At 43.3% G+C, this 22,626-nt stretch overlaps 1 protein-coding gene and 1 long non-coding RNA gene across 7 annotated transcripts in view; one reads left to right on the top strand and one right to left on the bottom strand.

The window, feature by feature from the left end:
- Window positions 1-22,626, top strand: part of SHANK3 (SH3 and multiple ankyrin repeat domains 3) — a 249,639-nt gene that overhangs the window by 66,064 nt on the left and 160,949 nt on the right. The gene's annotated exons all lie outside the window — the stretch shown is intronic.
- On the bottom strand, window positions 6,704-17,011 carry LOC140127219 (uncharacterized). Its single transcript, XR_011854964.1, has 3 exons — window positions 16,814-17,011; window positions 14,523-14,634; window positions 6,704-6,941 (listed from the first exon to the last, which is right to left on the bottom strand). It is a non-coding gene; the product is annotated as an uncharacterized lncRNA (long non-coding RNA).

Consider the following 22,626-nt stretch of genomic DNA (forward strand, 5'->3'; position numbering starts at 1 on the left):
GTCCCCTGCTTACCTGCCTTACAATTGCCTCCTTACCTGATCCACCTTTCCTCCCTTCATAGAGTACATAGCCAGCCATGTGTACCGAGACCAAGTCACTATGTTCTTCTTCTGTTTTTATTTTACAGCCATAATTACTATACACAGCTTCTTTGTGAAATCCTACTTACACGGTATCTCTTGCCTTTTTTTTGTTATATCCTTCCTCTAAAGTCTGTTTTCTCCCTCCTTTATGCAGCTTCCATCTCACCTTCTTCCTTTGTATTCCACTTATACTCTGCTCCATATTCTATGTTATAGCCTTTCCCAAAACTGCCTTGTTGTTACCCTTCTCCTCAGACTCCTTGTCACTTGGTTCCTCTTGCACTGCGTCCTTGTCCTTTCATACATGCACACAAAATGTAAGTCCCATCACTAAATATGGACCGTTGTTTGTGACCCGTGTGTCATCGACGTGTGAGGTCTGCTCAAAAGCTGATGAAACTAGAAAAAGAACTGGCCGAGCCGCAAACTTGGTCAAAAATAGGACCTGCTCTTAGTTCTGTAGTATGGCTGGTCAGCATAAGTTTGTGTATGTAAGGTCTAATATGTTACATTCTTTCTCCACTCATTCTCACAGTCTTCATTTTATTTCTCCCCGAGCTTCCTTGCCATTTGTATCTTCCTTCCCAGTTCCCCCCTTCACACCCTTCCTCCTTCCATTGCACACCGCTTGTCACTTACTTTCTTGACACAGCTTACTTATCAGCTTCTTTCCTTGCAGTCTCTTCATCCCTTGATCTTAAAATTCTTTATTATCAGTAGAATCCATATCACTTCCTTTCTCACTCTTCTTACTTTTTAACCTGCAATATTTCCTGAGCTCAGCATAGTTTACCTGTTTCTTCCCTCCCTCAGTAGTGTTGCTTGTAAATCCCTGTCAGACTGTCCTTACCATCTGCTATCTGTTCATTGACTCCCCTTGTCACTTCCATCTTTCACATGGTTTCCCAGTCTCATCCCTGCTTCCCTCACTCAGCCTTCTCTTCATCTCCTTTCTGCTTTTATAATCTTAATGTTCCTTTCTTCCTAAAGCTATAGCTTCCTTCACCCAATAAAATCCTATACTTATTCTAACCAGTCTGTATACATTCCCATATACAACCAATTGGTAGTGAAGTAATGTTCGAGGCTGGCTGCTAATGTCATACATAGCAATATACTGTATTACAACATTTCTCCATGCATTCCTCACTGACACTAACCATGATGTCACATGAACTCTGACAAGGAATGTCCTCTTTAAGTTTTTCCTATTATTGTATACTATTACTGCTTAATAAAGAAAAAGTAAAATGAAACAGAAGAATTAAATAAGTATTTCAGGTCATACTGCATGCTAGCAAATGCATCTGGTGTATTGTATGCAGCAAACAATAACCCCTAATGTCTGCAACTATATAATATAGCTGGTATTTGACTTTGTAACTAACACTTTAAGGGGTTCAAATGGCTGTTTTTGACACTGATTACCTATCTGATTTGTGGGGTTAAAAACCAGAACCCCACAAAAAAAGGGAATTTTGGACAGCCTACAGAATTTTGGTACCTCAGTACCACCACTATACAGTTGACAGAACTAGAACCTTAGGCAGCCCAGAACAACTGATATACTCCAACTGGTGTAATACAGAAAAGATTTGAGGGGCATTTACATTTTACACGGTTGTCATGGAGGGTGTATTTGTTGAAATTTAAAGGGAGTTGTATAAACTTTTGGCATATTGCATAGTATTATAATTTCCAGCACACCATATATTATTTATGCTCAATATGTGTTCCTCGTGTTAGTGAGGAAGTTGGTGCACCTGGGGCTTGTCCTTAGCACTTTGAGCACTGCTATTACTGCCTAAATGGCTTCTCTCTTCTTCCAAGATAAATATCCTGCTTATCTTTTGGAGAGGGTAGTGTTAAAGGGAAGCTGTCATCAGGAGCCCTTTTCTGGCTCCCCCATGTTCCCAAAGAGAATAGTGTACACATTGCCAAAGAGTTTGTATAGTAAGGGTGCATTCACACGGCGGTATGGAGAGGAGGAGAAGGTGACCCCTCCTCCCTCCACACATAGAGCAGGCTCTATCCTACACGGCCTACGGTGCAGATCGGTGCCACACATGTGTGGCATTGTACCACCGCCGCACCACCATTGCCGTCAATAGGGAAGTATATGCGGCCGCCAGAGATCGCGATAACGCCTCTACAAGCGTCTATGACGCTTGTAGAGGCTGATTTACCCCTCCAAAAAACCGCCAAGCGTATAAATACGCTTGGTGGTTATCTGCCGGCTGGGTGCTTGGCTGCCGGCGCTTGCTGCCCAGGATCGCAGCTCACGTCGCAACACTCGGCAACACCCACAATATAGTGCCGTCCCTCCTCTCCTGCCCAGCTATCTTGCGGCTCCGATGGAAAGTCATGTGACCGGAGCACAGGTCACATGACGTTCTACATCGGCCGCGGGCTGAAGCAGTGAGTAGCTCCGCCCATCCCCCCCCCCATGGCCGCGTGCGACCGTGCACACAGAGCTATGAACAAGATTGGGCTGTCTATGTGACAGACCAATCTTGTAGCCAGAGCAGCCCCTGTATACAGTGAGAGTCTGCAGGGAAGGTGCTATATGCATCCTCCCTGCATGACTCTGTATACAGATCACTGATAACAGTGATCTAATAGACTGTTACCATTAGGTCACTGTTATCTGTGATCTACATATAAGTTTAGCAGGGAACACATGCGACCTAGTAAAAAAAATGTAATTAAAAAACCCCAAAAATGACATTAAAAGTAAAAATTAGACAGTTTAAAAAAAGCGTTATGCCCCCAATCCCCCCCCCCCCAAAAAAAAATTAAATAAGTTTAGCGGTGTCAGGCATCAGCCAGATCTATGGGGGAGGGGGTCCAGGGGGTGGAGTGTCTGCGGCTAGCGTCAGCTCTGGCCCGCTCTGTGGGTGGTGTCTGGGGCTCAGCATCAGCCCTGGCCCGCTCTGTGGGTGGGGGTCTGGGGCCAGCGTCAGCCCTGGCCTACTTTGTGGGTGGTGGGGTTTTGGGCCGGCGTCGGCTCTGGCCCTGTGGGTGGGGTCTGGGGCTCAGTGTCAGCGCAGGGCCGCTCTTTGAGTGGGGGGTCTGGGGCCAGCGTTAGCCCTGGCCCGCTCTGTGGGTGGAGGGTTCTTGGGCCGGCGTCGGCTCTGGCCCGCTCTGTGGGTGGAGGGTTCTTGGGCCGGCGTCAGCTCTGGCCCGCTCTGTGGGTGATGGTAGGGGTCTGGGGCTCAACGTCAGCTCTGGCCCACTTTATGGGTGGAGGGGTCTTGGGCGGGCGTCAGCTCTGGCCCCCTCTGTGGGTGGTGGTGGGGGTCTGGGGCCAGCGTCAGCTCTGGCCCACTTTATGGGTGGAGGGGTCTTGGGCGGGCGTCAGCTCTGGCCCTCTCTGTGGGTGGTGGTGGGGGTCTGGGGCCAGCGTCAGCTCTGGCCCACTTTATGGGTGGAGGGGTCTTGGGCGGGCGTCAGCTCTGGCCCTCTCTGTGGGTGGGGTCTGGGGCCAGCGTCAGCCTTGGGCAACTCTGTGGGTGGTTGGGGGTCTGTGGTCGGCGTCGGCCCCAAATAGTACTATAATTGTCCCAAGAAGCTACAAAAACAGGGGCTGTAACAAATTTTCTTCTACAAATAGACAACTATAATAATAATAATCTTTATTTATATAGCGCCATAATATTCCGTAGCACTTTACAAATCATAGGGGACATATACAAATAAAATAAGACAGTACAGGGTAAAAACATAGTCATATGGAACCAAAGTCTATTAACACTATATACGACTAGGAGTTATATATTTGTATTACTGAAAATTTCATACTCCTCCTCGGCTGAGATTACTCCTCAAAAATGGTGAGAGGAGTATTATTACCCTTATGGAAAAATGTTAGTGCGACCTCTGGCGGCCGCATATACATCCTTATAGACGGGTGTGTGAATGCAACCTAAAAGGGTATTTTTCTGAAAAAAAGGTAAGTTAGATCAAAGTTTCAAACCTTTATGTAGCCAGAGTTGTGTCCCTAGTCCAATGTTAGTGGCCAGTGAGGAGTGGGGCAGACATATATGATGTCCTGAGGGGGAAAGCAATGGGGGGAGATATGGGGGACATGGGAGGTTTTTTTTAAATTAAAATCAATACATGAAAGAGCAGTTTCTCGAGGGTGGGGGGAAACCACTCAATAAGGGAGCCAGAAAAAGGGATCCTGATGACTGGTTCCTTAAAGGCAAGAATGGCAGTCCTCCTGCTGCAAAGGACACAACTTTAGAATGCACCAACTGGCTCTTTTGCATTTTAGCTTCTTTCCTGGAAGACAATAAAAAACACTACCACAAGGCTTCAGGAGTTCAAGGTCATGGAAATCCCAGGATTAACAGGATTTAAACATCCGATCATGGGGTATCTGACCACTGGGATCCCCCATGTTTAGCAAAATGGGTGACAAGTCCCCCTTAGCTTCCTTGGATTAGCAACTTCTAGTTTGGGCTTTTCTTGTGAGCTGTGCTGGAAGTACCATAGCAAATCTTAGGAGGGCAGGGGGAAAACCTGCCATGTGCTCCGTGAACATGGACGAGACTTCTGTTCTGGACAAGCTAATGTTGGATATTGCCATTTCAGGGCAGTCAAGGGGAACTTGTGGTTCGACCCCCCCCCCACCATCGATCCCTGTGATTTTTATGGGAAATCCATTTTTAAATCCCAAATGATGCCACAATTAAAACCATTATTTTGAAGGGCACTTTCTGTTTCATGTCTTTCCTGTTTCCCAGCTATCAGTCCACATGTGAATAGAAATTTCTATGAAATTACCTCAATAATACAAGAAAAGTAGATCAAAAATACTAGTAGCACAGTCAAAAAAAATTAGAGAGGGTGCTATCCCCTGAACACCAAAAATTCAAGATGAATTGTCTTGCCCCAGGTAAATGTGGGTGTGCTGGCTTCCTCTATGGTACATACACCTATCTTTCTATGTGAATCATTGACATTTGTTAATTAGCTCTGAGCAGGTTGATGCTATGAAGCAATATGAAGAGTGTTATGGACACATCTAAATATTGGGAAGGTATGTGTAAATTATGGACAACTGGCAAATTGTAAGAGAAAATCAGGGTAAAAGAAAGGCCTAAAGTTCACTAGAATGCTATAAGAACTGCAGGATACAGTGTGCACATAACAATTCAGCGTACATTATGCTGCCAGATATAATGTAACTGCTCTTCAGGTATAGCAAACCAGCATCAGCAACCATTCATTTCACAGGCCACAATCTGGGAAAGCGGGCTCATAAGTATCAGAGGACTTGTAATCTACCATACGAAAGCAAGTCTTGACAAAAACATCATATTTTTCACAATGGGGAAGTGTAATTTCTTCTATTGCTCTCGTCTTTCCAAAGCCATTAAACCACAAGTGTGTAGATAGGAATTTCGTTTTCTTCCAAGGCTCTATGAGCTGATGCTTTGTAAGCAACGTTACCATTGTATGTATTTGTGACAATACGAACCCATCAGGTATCCAGAGCAGTCTCCCTCTGTAGCTCACATTGTACTATGAGTGTAATTATGATTGACTATGCTAGCTGATAAGTGTCACAAAGTATCCAAACTTGATACAAGTACAAAGGTTTGTCTGTGATTCTTCATGCTTGCTTCAATACTACCTACTTTTGTATTTGTAACTTTGCTCACACCGATGACCTAGGAAATGACTGCACAGGCTGCAAAGACAGGCAGAACTAGGATCTGTCCTATCTTTTGTGGCGTGGGCAGTCGACATGTTATGGTGCAGTGATACATAATAAATTGGTGCACGGACTGAAAGGTTTAGAACTTGCTAGACCAGCTGGGCTATTTTTGCGCCACAAAAAGTGCCAAAAAGCTTGTCTGAAAACTAGAAGAGCCAGAAAACTGTTCTATTCACAAGCGGCGCCAAAATTTTGCACCCTAAAGTAGAACAAGACGAAAGAGGCACAGAGAGGGGAAATAACACCTCCAGTTTTCTGTTTGAAAGGCCATAATATATGCCCCCCAAATCTTTTCCTGCTTTCTAAGTTGAGTGATTAAGCGTTTATTCATAAGTAACAACGTGTTTTGTTTGGTAAATGGCACAGCTAAAGTCTTATAATTACCAAGTGTAGTCATGTAATGCACATCTGTTGGCCTTTTTGTCATTATGAGCTAAGATTTGTCATCTTTTGCACATCTGCTCGATCAAATTTCCACAGTGGCGTCATTCATGGCAATCATTATTTTCCTGTACTTTCTATAAGAGGCTCTGGATGTGTGTGCTGAATAGCTATGTATCCATTAATTTCTGTAGTGTGCATTAGTAATATTCATGGGTTGTTTTGCTTTGATGTAATTCATCAGCTTTTTTATGTATTTGGTGTGAATTTGCTATGTGTATAGCTTCTTTGAAGACAAAGAGGAGCCTTTATTAATTTGTTTAGCGCAAGGGATTAATGAATTGGTGTATGGTCTAAAAGGTTTAGCACTCCATAGATCAGCGTCACAAAATGCACCAAAAAGTGTGTTGGAAAAATAGAAGGGCCAGAAAACTGGTGGATTCACAAGTGGCACCAAACTTTTGCACCCTAAAAAGGGTGCAGGAAAAAATGGAGGGAATTTATTGTATGGTATTTAGGTCGATATGTGTCAATATGTACCGATATAGTAGTATAAATTATAAGGATATAGCAATTATTACAGTTAGTTGTCCTGGTTGTAGTACGCTTTATTTTTTGCTCTCAGTTCAGTATTCTTCTGTGTCAGCGGACAGTCAGTCTGGAGGATAGATTGATGCATTGACTGTTCAGGCAGTTGAATTTCTCACTTGTTACCTTGTTATCCTTTCGCATGTGATGCTTCATTGATTTTCTATGGAAACAAAATAGCTCATGTTAGGCTTTTCCGAAAGGCAGCTGTGAAGTATAATGTGGCTTGCATCCTGCTTGTAGGAATATAAATTGACCGGAAAGAAGAGGTTACAATTTTACATGGTTTGCCAAAAATATATTATTTTCTGTTGTGGCAATCAAAGTCAAAACCAGATGATCATGTTCTCACTATTCACGTTGGTTGCTTTTTGACAAATAATTCACACACCTAAACCCAGATCTATTAACTTGATGCGCCAGTTTCCTGTCTAACTTTATACTAGTTTGGCTCACTTTTGATAAATCTGGGGCATAATGATTTGGGACACAGTTAACTCATAAGTGACTGTCAACTATAGCTGTTTTATTTCAAATACCAATAGAACAGCAACTTTCTGAATATGCAGGTCAAGTGGTGGAACCCCAAAAGATCACAAGCACGGATGTCTGTTGTACATCCAGCAATAGTGGGTACAGAAATCACTCTTTTTTCTCATTAATGTGCACTCTGCACCTCATCTTGACAGAAAAAATACTGAAATGTAGATATTGTTGCTAATCTATTAAACAAGAAAAACTGAAATATCACATGGTCATAAGTATTCAGACCCTTTGCTCAGTATTGAGTAGAAGGACCTTTTGAGCTAGTACAGCCATGGGTCTTCTTGGGAATGATGAAACAAGTTATTCACATGCGGATGAATGTTGGTGGAAGACATTTTAAAGTCTCCCCAGAGATGCTCAATTAGGTTTAGGTCAGGGCTCTGAACAATGGTCACAGAGTTGCTCTGAAGCTAATGCTTTGTTATTTTAGCTTGGTGCCTAGGGTTATTGTCTTGTTGGAAGGTGAACCTTTGGCCCAGTTTGAGGTTCAGAACACTCTGGAAAAGGTTTTCATCCAGGGTATCTTTGTACTTGGCTGCATTCATCTTTACTTCAATTGCAACCAGTTGTCCTGTCCCTGCAGCTGAAAAACAAACCCATAACATGATGCTGCCACCAGCAGTGTTGTGGTTGTATTGGGCAGGTGATAAGCAGTGCCTAGTTTTCTCCACACATACCACCTAGCACCAAAAAGCTTAATCTTTGTCTCATCAGACCAGAGAATCTTATTTCTCATAGTCATGTGAATCCTCTGTGTATTTTTTTGCAAACTTTATGTGGACATTCATATGTCTTGCACTGAGTAAAGGCTTCCGTTGGCACACTACTTTCCGTACCCACTGTAAATACAGAATCTGGTGAAAAATGTGCTCTGCTATCTATGGCGCTGACAAAAACAGCCGAGTGCAGTACTTGGTTACTCCCATCAGAGCCATAGTGAACAGCATGTTGTATTCTTTACCTGCCTCTCCATTCATTTGGTATACAATGGGCTCTCCTTGTGTTCCCTACTGATCTAGGATAGGAGATAACTTGTAGTAACTGGACAACCCCTTTAACCCCTTCACAATAGTATTCTCTATGGGGCAGATTTACTTACCCGGCCCATTCGCGATCCAGCGGCACGTTCTCTGCACAGGATTCGGGTCCGGACGAGATTTATGAAGGCAGTTCCTCCGCCGTCCACCAGGTGGCGCTGCTGCACTGAAAATCATCTCAACGCGCCGGTATGCACCACCTCGGACCAGGTGAAGGTAAGCGCTTCCCAAGCGACACTTTTTCGGTTTTTAAATGCGGCGGTTTTTCAGAATACGTAGGGTTTTCGTTCGGCCACGCCCCTGGATTTCCGTCGCGCGCATAGACCGATGCATAGACCGATGATCAGGCCAAGCTTGAAATTTGTGTTTAAAACCAAAAGGGGAAATGGAACTAAAGCTGCATACCCACTAGCACAATTGTGCATGCAACCTTGAGTTATAATACATTATTGAAGCTCAAACATATACAGCATTACCTTATCTAATGGTAACTACGTGTGGTTACAATTGTAAGAGTTATAATATATAAGAGTAAGACTGGGTTCTCAAATTGTAGTTTTAATTCAAAACTGAGGCTCAATTGCAATTTTGCAGTCACAAATGCAAAATCTATGTAAAACGGCAACAAAAATACAATGGCCCAGATTTATCAAAAGTAGTGAAGAACTACATGTGCAACATCCCCCACCGGGGACCAGCCTTTTCTTCTGGGCCTGGAGGGAGCTGGGGTCCAGAATACCGGAGTGGCTGGCTATTGTGGCCTAAGGCACGCTGTTGTCATCGTGCTTGGTATGGGGACCGAAGGGCTGACCTACAGCCTGGCAGGTCTCCAGCAGGTGGTGTGTGGAAGAAATATGGAGGGAGTGGCTGATGTACTGGTTCTTCCTGGGGCAACCCCTGAGTGTCTGTAAGATAAGTCCCTGGGTAATGGATGGGGAGCCCGTGGTGGTAAGCCCCGTATCCAACATTATGCAAATCAACTTACAGTTCTTTATTGAACAACGGGTAGCACTCAACGGCCCAAACATGAATAAAGGGGTGTTCTCATTTCAGCAAATTTATGTTATTGTTTGTAAACTTTCTGTAAACTTGTATAACTTGTAAAAAGTTATACAATTTTCCAATATACTTTCTGTATCGATTCCTCAAGGTTTTCTAGATCTCTGCTTGCTGTAAATCTATAGAAGCTTCTATGTTTACTACCAATGGACAGAAATCTGACCAAGGTCACACAGGTGCACGGCTTGTTGTATCACACAGCTCTGATTACTGTCTATAACACTAATGAGCTGTGCACCTGTGTGACCATGGTTAGATTACTGTCCATTGGTAACAGAAGCTTTCTGTAGAATTACAGCAAGCAGAGATCTAGAAAACCATAAGGAATTGATACATAAAGTATATTGGAAAATTGTATAACTTTTTATAACACAAACAATAACATTAATTTGCCAAATTGGGAACGCCCCTTTAACATCGGATCCTGGTTACCAGAGTGGTCTGCAGGAATGGTGCACCAGCCTGATAGTAGATGCAGGCTGGGATAGTTGAGGTGGAGCCTAGTCCAAATTGTGAAAGCTGCAGCTCTGGGTTAGAGTCTCCTGACTCAGTTCCTGGGATTAGTATCTGTGGCAGCACTGAAGGTTTATTTACTAAGGGTCCGCGGACGCACTTTAGTCAGATTTTCCCACATTTTTTGGGGTTGCACGGCTGTGACAGGTATTTAGCAGGGGATTGTGTCGCACACAAACGAATTTTGGCGCAGCTGCGCCTTGCTTTCATGCAACAGAAATCGGGGGCGGGTCTATATGTTAGCAGGGGTGTTGCACATGCAGTTTGCCTCACTGATATGCAGGGTGCGGCAGATAATTGAATACTGGCACAGGGTCTTCATTATTCTCGGGAAGTGTGCACCAACTTTTTTTTGGTTCACCTTCAACATACAGCATGCAACACAATTCTGTCTAGTTACTACAAAAAATTGGTGCACGGTCCAAATTGGCACTTGAATGCCTGTTTAGCAGCTGAATTTAGTTGTGCAGAGGAGACAGTGGAGCCGCAACACAAAACTGGCGCAAACAGTTCATAAATACATATGCAAACTCTTTTCACATTCTTTTCAGTGCAAAGTCAGACAGAAAAATGGCACAAAATTTTGATAAATGTGGGCCAATGTGGTAACCCAGTGTAATGGGGCATTTGTGTTGTAGATTATTTTGTGGAGCTGATTTGCAGCAGATTTGCATACATTATACTTCTAGTTTTGACTGACAAATACTCATCAAAATACAGACCAAAATTTTGCAATATGAAAGTGGCCTCAGGGTGTGTAATGACAAGGTGTAGCACTACTCTAGAGGGTTGTGTGAGTCCTAGCTATTAGGGCAGGAAAGCTACAGTGTAATACAAGCAGTGACAGATGCTTATTTATATTGGTAAGAGAGGAAATCTCTCAGGGTTTCCGGTCTCTGGCACTCTTTATTCCCCTAATGGATGGCAGCCAGTGGGAAAGATATGGGGGTGTGGGAACCCTCTGCATGGATGTTAATTCTTGCTTCCTTCACCATTAAATGTGTAAGTTTTCTGCAGATTCCAGCAGGTCATTATGTTGCTGTCATGTAGGTGAAATCTTTTATGTGCTTATGCTGGCACATACTTACTGTAAGGCTACGGTAATTTTACACTACCGTTCAAACCTCCATTCCTTACCGCGATACAGCGGTTATTAACACTAACGAAACTAAGCACCGGCACCAGCTCACCCTGAGCTGGTGCTCGGTACTTACTGCTTACCCCTGCCATTCTAACTGGTAGGTTTCCTTTAATACAATTCGCTTTAAAGTGGTTGTCCGAGACTCTTAAAAAAACAAAAGGTGGTCGGGATGAGGTTGCTTAAAAAAATAAAAATGTACTTACCTTCCGGCGCCCTCTGGGAGTCCTGCACTGCTGTTGCTCCGGTCTGGCGTCATGTAAACAAACATGGGCACGGGAGCAGTGCTGGATTCAGCTTACGGCCGGACCCGACAACCATCCAGCCCGCATATACAATGCTGTGAATAGGGAGGGTGGGTGAGGCTGGCCACCACCAGCTGGAAGCTGAGTCCAGCACTGCTCCTGCGGCCATGTTTATTTAAATGGCACCCGGTGTGTGCCGGAAGGTAAGTACATCTTTATTTTTTAAGCAGGCCCCTCCTGGCCATCTTTTGTTTTTTTTAAAAAGTCTCTGAGAACCCCTTTAAGCCTCATGAATGTAGAGGTTTTACAGGTCTGTCTTAAAAGATACATAATGCATCCACAATGTTCACAGTCCATAAAATTTTGCCATTTTCTTGTGGGCTCTGCTTATATGGCTTTCACTATATTGATAGGTTGGAGCTTTTGGAATGTGGCGATACCTAACATGTTTACATTTTTTTTGTTCATCAGCTCTAGAGAAAGGGGAGGGATTTGAACTTTTAGTTTTTTCTTTCAGCTCACCTATTGTACATTACCCTAGGGGTTCTGATTGTCCTTACCATATACTGCAATACTATTGTATTACAGTTTATGGCAGTTTTGCTATGGATCTGTAACAATGTGCCACTGGCACAGATCTGCATGAATGACAGGTGCTGGAGTCTTATATAGGTTTCAGGGTGTCATGGTTACAGATTGTGGCTCCCCAATGCTTTGCCCAAGCACCATCGGCTTTTAAATGCCCCGGGCAGCACTGATCCTGCACCGATCTTGGTTGTTACCTATGGTTGTTTGCTGCAATATGTAGTAGACACTCAATTTGTATGGAGAGGGCTCAACCCATGAACCCTCTCCATACTCCCCTTCTGCCCACCAATGAATTATTACAGTGATTTGCAGCAAGGGGTCTATGGCTCTGCAAGGTGATTTAAACAATCTAATCCTATTTTCACATAATTCCTACTTTCTACTACCACCACACCTGTGGTTGTTTGTCAAGCTGCACATATACACTCACCGGCCACTTTATTAGGTACGCCATGCTAGTAACGGGTTGGACCCCCTTTTGCCTTCAGAACTGCCTCAATTCTTCGTGGCATAGATTCAACAAGGTGCTGGAAGAATTCCTCAGAGATTTTGGTCCATATTGACATGATGGCATCACACAGTTGCCGCAAATTTGTCGGCTGCACATCCATGATGCGAATCTCCCGTTCCACCACATCCCAAAGATGCTCTATTGGATTGAGATCTGGTGACTGTGGAGGCCATTTGAGTACAGTGAACTCATTGGGGGTCATTTACTAAGGGCCCGATTCGCGTTTTCCCGACGTGTTACCCGAATATTTCCGATTTGCGACGATTTTCCCTGTATTGCCCTGGGATTTTGCCGCATGTGATCGGATTGTGGCGCATCGGCGCCGGCATGCTTGCGACGGAAATGGGGGGGCGTGGGCGAGCGAAAACCCGACAGATTCGGAAAAACCGCCGCATTTAAAACAATAAAAGTGTCGCTTGGGACGCGCTTACCTTCACTTGGTCCGGCTCGGTGAACTTGAGTGCGTTCAGATGCTTTTCAGTGCAGCAGTGCCACCTGGTGGACGGCGTAGGAACTACCTTGATGAATCCCGGCCGGACCCGAATCCACCGCAGAGAACGCGCCGCTGGATCGCGAACGGACCGGGTAAGTAAATCTGCACCATTGTCATGTTCAAGAAACCAGTCTGAGATGATTCCAGCTTTATGACATGGCACATTATCCTGCTGAAAGTAGCCATCAGATGTTGGGTACATTGTGGTCATAAAGGGATGGACATGGTCAGCAACAATACTCAGGTAGGCTGTGGCGTTGCAACGATGCTCAATTGGTACCAAGGGGCCCAAAGAGTGCCAAGAAAATATTCCCCACACCATGACACCACCACCACCAGCCTGAACCGTTGATACAAGGCAGGATGGATCCATGCTTTCATGTTGTTGACGCCAAATTCTGACCCTACCATCCGAATGTCGCAGACCAGGCAACGTTTTTCTAATCTTCTACTGTCCAATTTCGATGAACTTGTGCAAATTGTAGCCTCAGTTTCCTGTTCTTAGCTGAAAGGAGTGGCACCTGGTGTGGTCTTCTGCTGCTGTAGCCCATCTGCCTCAAAGTCCGACGTACTGTGCGTTCGGGTGGCGATTTGAGTCACTGTTGCCTTTCTATCAGCTTGAACCAGTCTGCCCATTCTCCTCTGACCTCTGGCATCAACAAGGCATTTCTGCCCACAGAACTACCGCTCACTGGATGTTTTTTCTTTTTCGGACCATTCTCTGTAAACCCTAGGGATGGTTGTGCGTGAAAATCCCAGTAGATCAGCAGTTTCTGAAATACTCAGACCAGCCCTTCTGGCACCAACAACCATGCCACGTTCAAAGGCACTCAAATCACCTTTCTTCCCCGTACTGATGCACGGTTTGAACTGCAGGAGATTGTCTTGACCATGTCTACATGCCTAAATGCACTGAGTTGCCGCCATATGATTGGCTGATTAGAAATTAAGTGTTAACAAGCAGTTGGACAGGTGTACCTAATAAAGTGGCCGGTGAGTGTACACACTCAATACATTTGAACACTGGCAGTCTTTTCACTTTCGCTGGACAAATAAAAAAAGAATGTGTACACCTTTATCAATTAACCAATATTTAATTTATTTTAATTTACCAATAGGAATGTAAAATTTCCTACCATTTTTTCCAGGAAGCTCCGCTGTTGGTGTGATACAGAAAGTCCTGCAGCTTAGCTCCACAACTACAACATGTGACCATGTTCGAGTGAACCCCCCACAGCCAAAACTCTGAACAAAGACGAAGCTGCAATATATATATAAAAAGTAGAGTTCAAGTCCGCACAGCTTTGTGGAACCCCTAATGATGGGGGGTACAAACTTTGGAGTGCTGCTCAATATATATATATTGATCATCTACTACAGATCATCATCTTAATTCCAAATGCTTATCTATAAAATGTATAACTGTAACCGTTTTCTGTGTACAAGTACTCAAAAGGAGTATGTGCTGCCAGGTCCCCAGGTCAGGGGTGCTGGTTCTGCCAAGCACTGTTGAGGTGTCCCCTTGTGTTGCTGCTGTTTGGAAGGGATTGTAAGGCATGGTGCACCCCAATGGAAAATAAGTTCAGAACGACAGAGTCTGCAGTCAACAGTTACCTTCTTTACTGAAGAAATACAGGTGCAAAGCAATACAAGCAGTCTTTTCCTCCAAGCTGTGTTTCCTAACTGCAATTCACTAGGGACCGGGACTGTTCTCCTTAGATACATTCTGCCAGGGGAGGAGTGGTTACATTTCAGCACAAAAACAATATAACAATGCATTCTCCCATAGACTTACATTGAGTGCCCCATAAAATTCTGCGGCAGCAAGTTTCTAAAGTATAAACAACTTTCCAGACAGCACCTGTCATTCTATAGTTCAGGCTGTCTGCTATACTTGTAAACAAGTCTGCTTTTCTTCTGCAAAACAATCTCAACTATAGCTGAAAAATAACTGGCTTCTCTTTAGTTAGAGATACACAGTCAGAAATGTATCTCAACGTTCATTAACGCTTTCTACTAATCTACACAGATACAAAAATAACAAACAGAATGTATATAACAAAACACTCTTGATGTAAAATAAAGGAAGAAGTGATAAGTTTGCATAGGGAAAATATTCAAATGTCCAAAGTTCAATGCTCTTCTGTTGTAGGGCACGGTATATGCATCATGAAGGTGGTACATGTATTTTCCTTATACACTGCATATAATATGCAAAGCAATTTACGATAATAGCTATAATTGCTATATTTTAGTAGGGTGCTTCTCTAGGTTGGTGTATGTTATGTTTTCATATAAAAAGCTCGAGATGGTGAATTGATGTCATGATTTATCAGAAGTGTCTGCTCATGTCAACCAATTAGAGCTCAGCGTTTATTAGTCCCACAGCAGTTTATAACATGGAAAATTAGCTCTCAGGCACTTCTGATAAATCTCCTTTGTTTTTGGAAGAAACTCTTTATTACATATTAAAACCTCCAGCGCTTATAAATGTGCTCATAGCGAGTCTGGAAAGCAGATAGCAGCATGACTCCTCTTTCTTTTTTCACTTTTGCTCTTCTAATTCCACAGTATATATAACTTTTTTTTTCTCTTCTTCATCAACATCCATTCTGGTTTATGTTAACAATTCATTCTCATAAGTCCATTGCTGTTGGCAAAGAATTAACTGCTAACTTAAAGGGGTATACCGGGAATATGAATGTCTGAATTCATTAAAAAACTCATAGTGCTATAAATACATGAATACAACAAAATTCCTTTCTCACAAAATGGAGCTTAAATAGTTTACTTTTACCATTCAAAATTTAATGGGCTTTCTAAAGTAGGCAAAGTTATCTCCAAGATGGCCACCACGGGATACTACAACTCCTATGTTCCCTCAGGTCTCGGTAACAGCTCCTCCCTCTCATACTTTGCTCCCAGTGATGATCTGCAATGATATTGCAACACCCCTGCTGATGCAAAAGATTAAAGGGGTTATCCAGGTTTTAAAAATTAATGAGGGCAGGGCTGGGGTGGGCTATTTAAAAATAATAAACATGTACACAGAAGCTGCGCACAGGGAGCTTCCGGTTTGCGGTGTGGCCGGCTCCTCCCATTTGTCCCTATCTCTCAGCATTGTAAGCGCTGGGAGATGTGTCGGATGGGAGCTTCCGGCCGGCAAGACGGGCCGCGGCCCGGGACATCATCGGCGCCCAACGAGGTAAGTAGATGTTTATTATTTTTAAATAGCCCCCCCCCCCCCAGCCCGGCCCTCAGTCATTTTTAAGACCCGGATAACCCCTTTAATTGGTCCCTCTCCATGTCAGTAGCTGCTTGGTGAGCCTGATCACCTCACTAGGAAGTCTTTAGCATGGAAAACTTGGTAAATGCAGCTGTAAGTCGCTGCGTGGGAGGTAAGGTGTTAACTGTACTCTCCAATTGTATGCTATGTGTTACTGAGATGGTAGGAGCAAGCTGGTTGGACAAGGGAGCTGCCAGCTCACAAGGGGAGGTTATTGCCGTGCGCTAGGCCACACTAGCCAGCCACTGCGTCATTCAGGACCCCGGCTTCCTCCAGCCACCGGAAAAGGTCAGGCCCTGGTGGGGGATGTTGCAATATTCTAACAGACTGACTCTGTGATAACATTAACTGACAACTATTAAACCTCATGTTTCTTTCATTTACTACATCTGTGTGTAACAGCCTTCACTGCACATTACCTCAGCCCCACTAAGATGGCGTCTCACCACAACACATGTGTACCCACATCCATCCAACCCCTAACATGCAGCCCCATGTAAATACACCACTCTTGTCCCTCCAGCCCCAATAAATGACATCACTATTGACATCACAATCTGCACATCCACAAACACATTATTTTCTGACTCATGCACACACTTCTCCAGTCCTGTGTTACCTTATGCATCATTACTTCTCTCCTCCATGAACTGACTCCTCAGCACAGATATCGAGAGCTTTTTTGTTCTTTTATGATGGCTCCGCCCTCTATCTGCAATCGGTCCTGCCCCCTTTAGACCAGTGCAGAGTAGAACTAGACAGATATCTGCTGCGCCACATTTATCACTGTGTAGTGCTGAAGTAGTGCTATGCATTGAATAGTAGAGCAGCCCCTGCCACTGGCTCTCCAGGCAGTCTCCAGGGTCCGCAAGGGTTAAGCAGAGACTTAGTATAGCTCTGCCCCAGACATTTGCCCCCACAGAGGTAATTTTACCCTATAACTGGGGCTCTTATAAATGAAAAAAATGAAAATATCCCTCATATATATGACCTTATATGGGACTTATAAAGTAAAAAAAACGTACAGAAATATTGTTAAATATGGACCTTAAGTTATGGACCTTAGACCAATATGTATGGAAATTTGCTAAAAATTCAGTCAGTTTTTTACTCCAGAATTTTGGCACAGACAACTTGATACATCTCCCCCAATTAAAAAATAAACTCTGTACAGTACCTTATAGAAGACTGTAAAGGTGTTTCAATGTTTATAATTTGGTTCCTCTACGTTGCTTCTGTGCTGTAAAAATGACTTTTACTCCGCTTATCTTCTTTCTAGTATGCAATCAAGGAGGCTGTAGAGCTCTTAGATCCAGTCAAACTCCCCCCCGCCTTGCCTTGTAAACCTGCCCTCTCTGCACTGCTCCCCGCTGCACATCACTACACAGCAGATTAACATTCCTGCACACTGGCCTGTGCTTCCACAGCCGGTTACACAGGTGCAGTAATGTGCGCTGCACTGCTGTGAATTCGGCACTGAATTCACAGGCGCACCAGATCCAAGAGCTCTACCCCCTCCTTGACTGAATATCTAAGAGGAGACAAGGGTTATGGGGAATAAGAGTATTTTTTACAGCGCAGCAGCTATGTAGAACAACTAAATTAGAAACATTTGGGGGTGATTTACTAAGGGCCCGATTCGCGTTTTCCCGACGTGTTACCCAAATATTTCCGATTTGCGCCGATTGTACCTGAATTGCCCCGGGATTTTGGCGCACATGATCGGATTGTGGCGCATCGGCACCGGCATGCGCGCGACGGAAATCGGGGGGGCGTGGCCGAACGGAAACCCGACTTATTCGGAAAAACCGCCGCATTTAAAAGCGGAAAATGTGTTGCTCGGGATGCGCTTACCTTCACTCAGCCGGTCTCGGTGAATTCCGGCGCGTTCAGATGCTTTTCAGCTCAGCAGCGCTGATCCCGGCCGTACCCGAATCCAGCGCAGAGAACGCGCCGCTGGATCGCGAATGGACCGGGTAAGTAAATCTGCCCCATTGAGACAGCCTTCCAGTCTTCTATAAGGTACTGTATGGAATTCAGCTATAATGAGTGTTACAAGCCTCTACTTAGGCCTCATGCACATGGCACAATGGAGAAGGGAGGGGGAGTGAGTGCTTCTAACCCTTCCCCTCTCAACTGAAAGCTGAACAAATGAGGCAAAGTATAGGACACATGCCCACATTTATCAAAAACAGCATGAGCAGTTTGCCTGTGTAGTGTGCAGGGTGCGCTAGATTAATGAATTGTGGTGAACTTCATGAATCTTGCGCCCTCTTAACTGCTCTGATAGAGTGCACCAACTGTTTTTTGGTGCACTTTTAACATAGAGCATGCAACACAACTCTGTCAGACACTGCATGATAAATGTGTGTGCAAGCAGTTTGCACTAAAAAAAATGTTCAGACAAAAACTAGTGCAGGGATTTTAATAAATGTGGGCCACTGAGTGCTTACTGCACCGTGACCTGTTGCCACAGCCCGGGCCTTAGTCTGGGCATTTGGTGCAAACATCAGTTTAGGATTCCAAAGTTTCTCCTGGCCCTTCCATACCCTGCCAATGAATATTCTGTACTTATCTTCTAGTATTTTCTCTGTAATTTCCTTTTATAGTTGTAGAAAGTAAGGACAAGCATGTGTTGTCATAACCTTTGCTTTGTGAATATTTACCTCCAGCATTTCTCTCTACTTGCGCTTTTCTTGTAAAGGTCTTCTTCATTTTATGTATCATGTCATCAGCATTACAAAGGTTGTTCGTGTTTTCTTATTGATCATCAGCCCAAGGTTTGGCTACTAATTCTGTAATTTCCCCAAAAGAACCCAAAATATTCCTACACTGGGGAGTCCCCTGCACTCACTCTGGCCTAAATGACATCTACCACCAGGATGGAGGATTGTTAACCATGAACACTGACATACTGGTGTGTGCCCCTTCTGGCACGATCTGCTCTTTTTTAAGCTTTCTATGCCCTTGTTTTAAGGGAAAAAAGTCTTTAAAAGTATGCAAATGAGCCTGAAGGGTTCTATATTTTCCGTATACATTTACAGGTAAAAGAAATTTTCCGTCACCTTCTGATAAAATCCATTTCTTCAATCTGGTCAATAAAATAACAGCCTCCATCATACTTGTTACTGGGTACATTCAACACGTTTTGAGCTCACTGTAGCGCTCTTATTCCTGAATAAAAGCTTGAGTAAAGCCTTATTTTTCAGAAACTGTTGGGGTCTTTTACATACATACATTTGTATTGTACGATAGACGTTCATAAGTCATTAGAATATATAGATGTTGTCTTTACAAGTGGAATAGGCCTCTTTCACCATAGCTTGGCAGATTAATGTAACAAACTGAGTATGATTATTTTGAGATCAATTTATATGCATTCCTGCTTCTACGACTGTACTGTCTACCTGTATTTTTATTGTACTTTCCAATTACCAGTATAGTAACCAGCTGCTGTCAGCTTCAGTCTAGGCCTTCTTGACCGTTGCAGTCCATTGCATCACATGTTGGAGCATAACTTGGTATAATTGTAGTAGTGGAGGCATGTGCTCAGAACTATACATCAGTCAATGACGTTTCACAGAATATCAATCAAACAGAATTCAATACAATAATATCCTTACTATCATCTTTACTAAAAACATGGCCTAATACTACATGATGTATTCTTCTGATTTAGGCTACATTCACACAATGTATGCCCGCCATACCGTAGCGCTGCTCACCCCCGCCCCTCTCCATAGGAAGATACAGCGCACGGTGGGTGCCGTACCACGGGAAAAGATAGGATATGTCCTATCTTTTCCCGGGCTACGGAGCGGTACGGTGCCGCACGTGTGCTGCACCTTACCGCTCCTGTACAGGGCCATGAGCCCATAGAAGTGTATGGGGGACGTATATCGGCCGTACATACGTCGGCCGAATATACGTCCCCCATACATGTGTGTAAATGTAGCCTTACTAAAACTTCTTTAAAGGCAGATTTTACCCTATTAAACTGCTAAAGGTATGAAATATCCTTTCTAGCATTTCCTATAATGAGCATTAAGGATTAGAGTGTGTAAATATGCTCTGTATATAAAATAGATAAGGAATAATGATACTCATTTTGTAGTTAAACAAGCAGTATAGGTCCATATTTTTGTAACTCTGAGACTGCACTCACATGTTGCATTTACATAAAGATAACATCATGTAAACATCACAAATGTGGTGTACATAAAATGTAAACCCTGTGTTAACACAATGTAAATACAATGCAAATGCATCATGTGAACGCAGCTTCAGATAACCCTTACCGTCACTGTTTTAGCAATTTAGTAATTGCCAAAGGATAGATAAGTGTGATTCATATAGTTTCATTAGCTGGGATTACACACAAGATCAAAGCAGCTTTATTAAATTACTGCATTCCCACCATGACTAACTTTGTTGCTGATTTGTTGATCTTGTCTGTAATTTCATAAATAATCAAAGACCTCTGTCTACATAGATAACTGGGCCCCTTTGTCATGTAACGCCACTGAAGTCAAAAGCAAATATTCCTTATCAGTAGTATAAGAATATCCCCCAAATTATATTGCAGCAATAGTAGGGCAGATTTGATATTCGTTTTTCATTTTTATCATGGTGGACGATGCTGGATGATAACTTTCCTGTATATACTATCTAGTCTAGACTTTACACCTGTTAGTTAGCTTTCTCTGATGCAATAAATATGCATATATCCACAGGTTAGGCATATGGTAGGACGACACATGGACTCTGAACCCAACTTTACATTTTGTAGATATTTGCTGAATTATTAACTAGTGCATTCTTTGCTAGCTTTTAAAAAGTTTTCCATACAGGAAAGGAGAGCTAGATCAGGGTTAGTCACATTATACACTTTTGGGCACATTTACTTACAGGGTCACTGGAGTCCACGAAAAGTGCATTGTCCGTCTATAATACAGCATTGTGCGATTCACTGAGATCATGCGCCAGAAATCATGAATCTGTCGCTTCCCCACTCAAGTCTGACAGAGTTCACTAACTTTTTTGCGGTGCACCTTTAACATAGGGCGTGTAACACAATTTAAAAGTTAAATAGGGCACTATTTAACTGATGGCACACCCCCGTCTGATGGCACGCCCCCTAATTTGTGTCGCATGGAAGCCAGCGCAGCTGCGCCACAAAATGGTCACGTTGGACACAACCCCAGCGCACACTTATTTTAATCCCTGCGCAAGCCATTTTAGCCCCGCAAAGGGTACACACTCCAGCAAAAGTGCAACTTTTAAATGGGGGGCCCAAAATAAAACAATTTTATGAACAGTCACATTCAGCAAGAGGTTCCCTTAAGCCCTGCACAATAATAACACTTTGTAGTTTACAAAATGTATTATGGTAAGACAATCTGTAATGTGGGACTATAGGAGAATTTTATAGGAGATAGACAGATCATAGGTAGATTGTGATAGAAGGTAAATATGAACGATTATATAGATTTATATATAGATAATAGATGTATAGAAGCATAAATATGTTTATTGTATGTATGTAAATTATGTATATATAACTAGATAGATGATAGATAGATATCATAGTATCATAGTATATAAGGCTGGAAAAAGACGCAAGTCCATCAAGTCCAATCTTTAAGAATTAAATAAATGTTTTATCCCCATAACCCGTGATATTTTTGCTCTCCAGAAAAGCACACGGGCCTCTCTTGAACATGTACATAGAGACCGCCATAACAACCTCCTGCGGCAGAGAGTTCCATAGTCTCACTGCTCGTACAGTAAAGAACCTTTGTCTATGTTGATGGTAAAATCGTCTCTCCTCTAGGCGTAGAGGATGCCCCCTTGTCCTGGTCACAGGCCTAGGTTTAAAATGATCTTTGGAGAGATCCTTGTACTGTCCGTTCAGGTATTTGTTCATTGTAATCAGGTCTCCTCTCAGTCGTCTTTTTTCTAAACTGAATAATCCCAAATTTTGTAATCTGTCAGTGTATTGTAATCCCCCCATTCCCCTAATAATCCTGGTTGCTCTCCTCTGCACCCATTCCAGCTCTACTATATCCTTTTTATACACTGGTGCCCAAAAATGTACACAATATTCCATGTGTGGTCTGACCAGGGATTTGTATAAGGGCAAAACTATGTCTTTATCATGAGAATCTATTCCTCTCTTGATACATCCCATAATTTTATTTGCCTTAGCAGCGGCCGCCTGGCTCTGGTCACTAAAATTAAGTTTACCATCCACCAATACCCCCAAGTCCTTTTTTAGCTCCAGTTTTACCAAGTAATTGACCGTTTAGAACATAATTATACTTTTTGTTTCCATGGCCCAAGTGCATAACTTTACATTTATCTACATTAAACCTCATCAACCATTTCTCTGCCCACTCCTCCAGCTTCCACAAATCCCTCTGTAATGCTAAA

Source organism: Engystomops pustulosus, chromosome 4 (genome assembly GCF_040894005.1).
Source record: "Engystomops pustulosus chromosome 4, aEngPut4.maternal, whole genome shotgun sequence".
Lineage (NCBI taxonomy): Eukaryota > Metazoa > Chordata > Amphibia > Anura > Leptodactylidae > Engystomops > Engystomops pustulosus.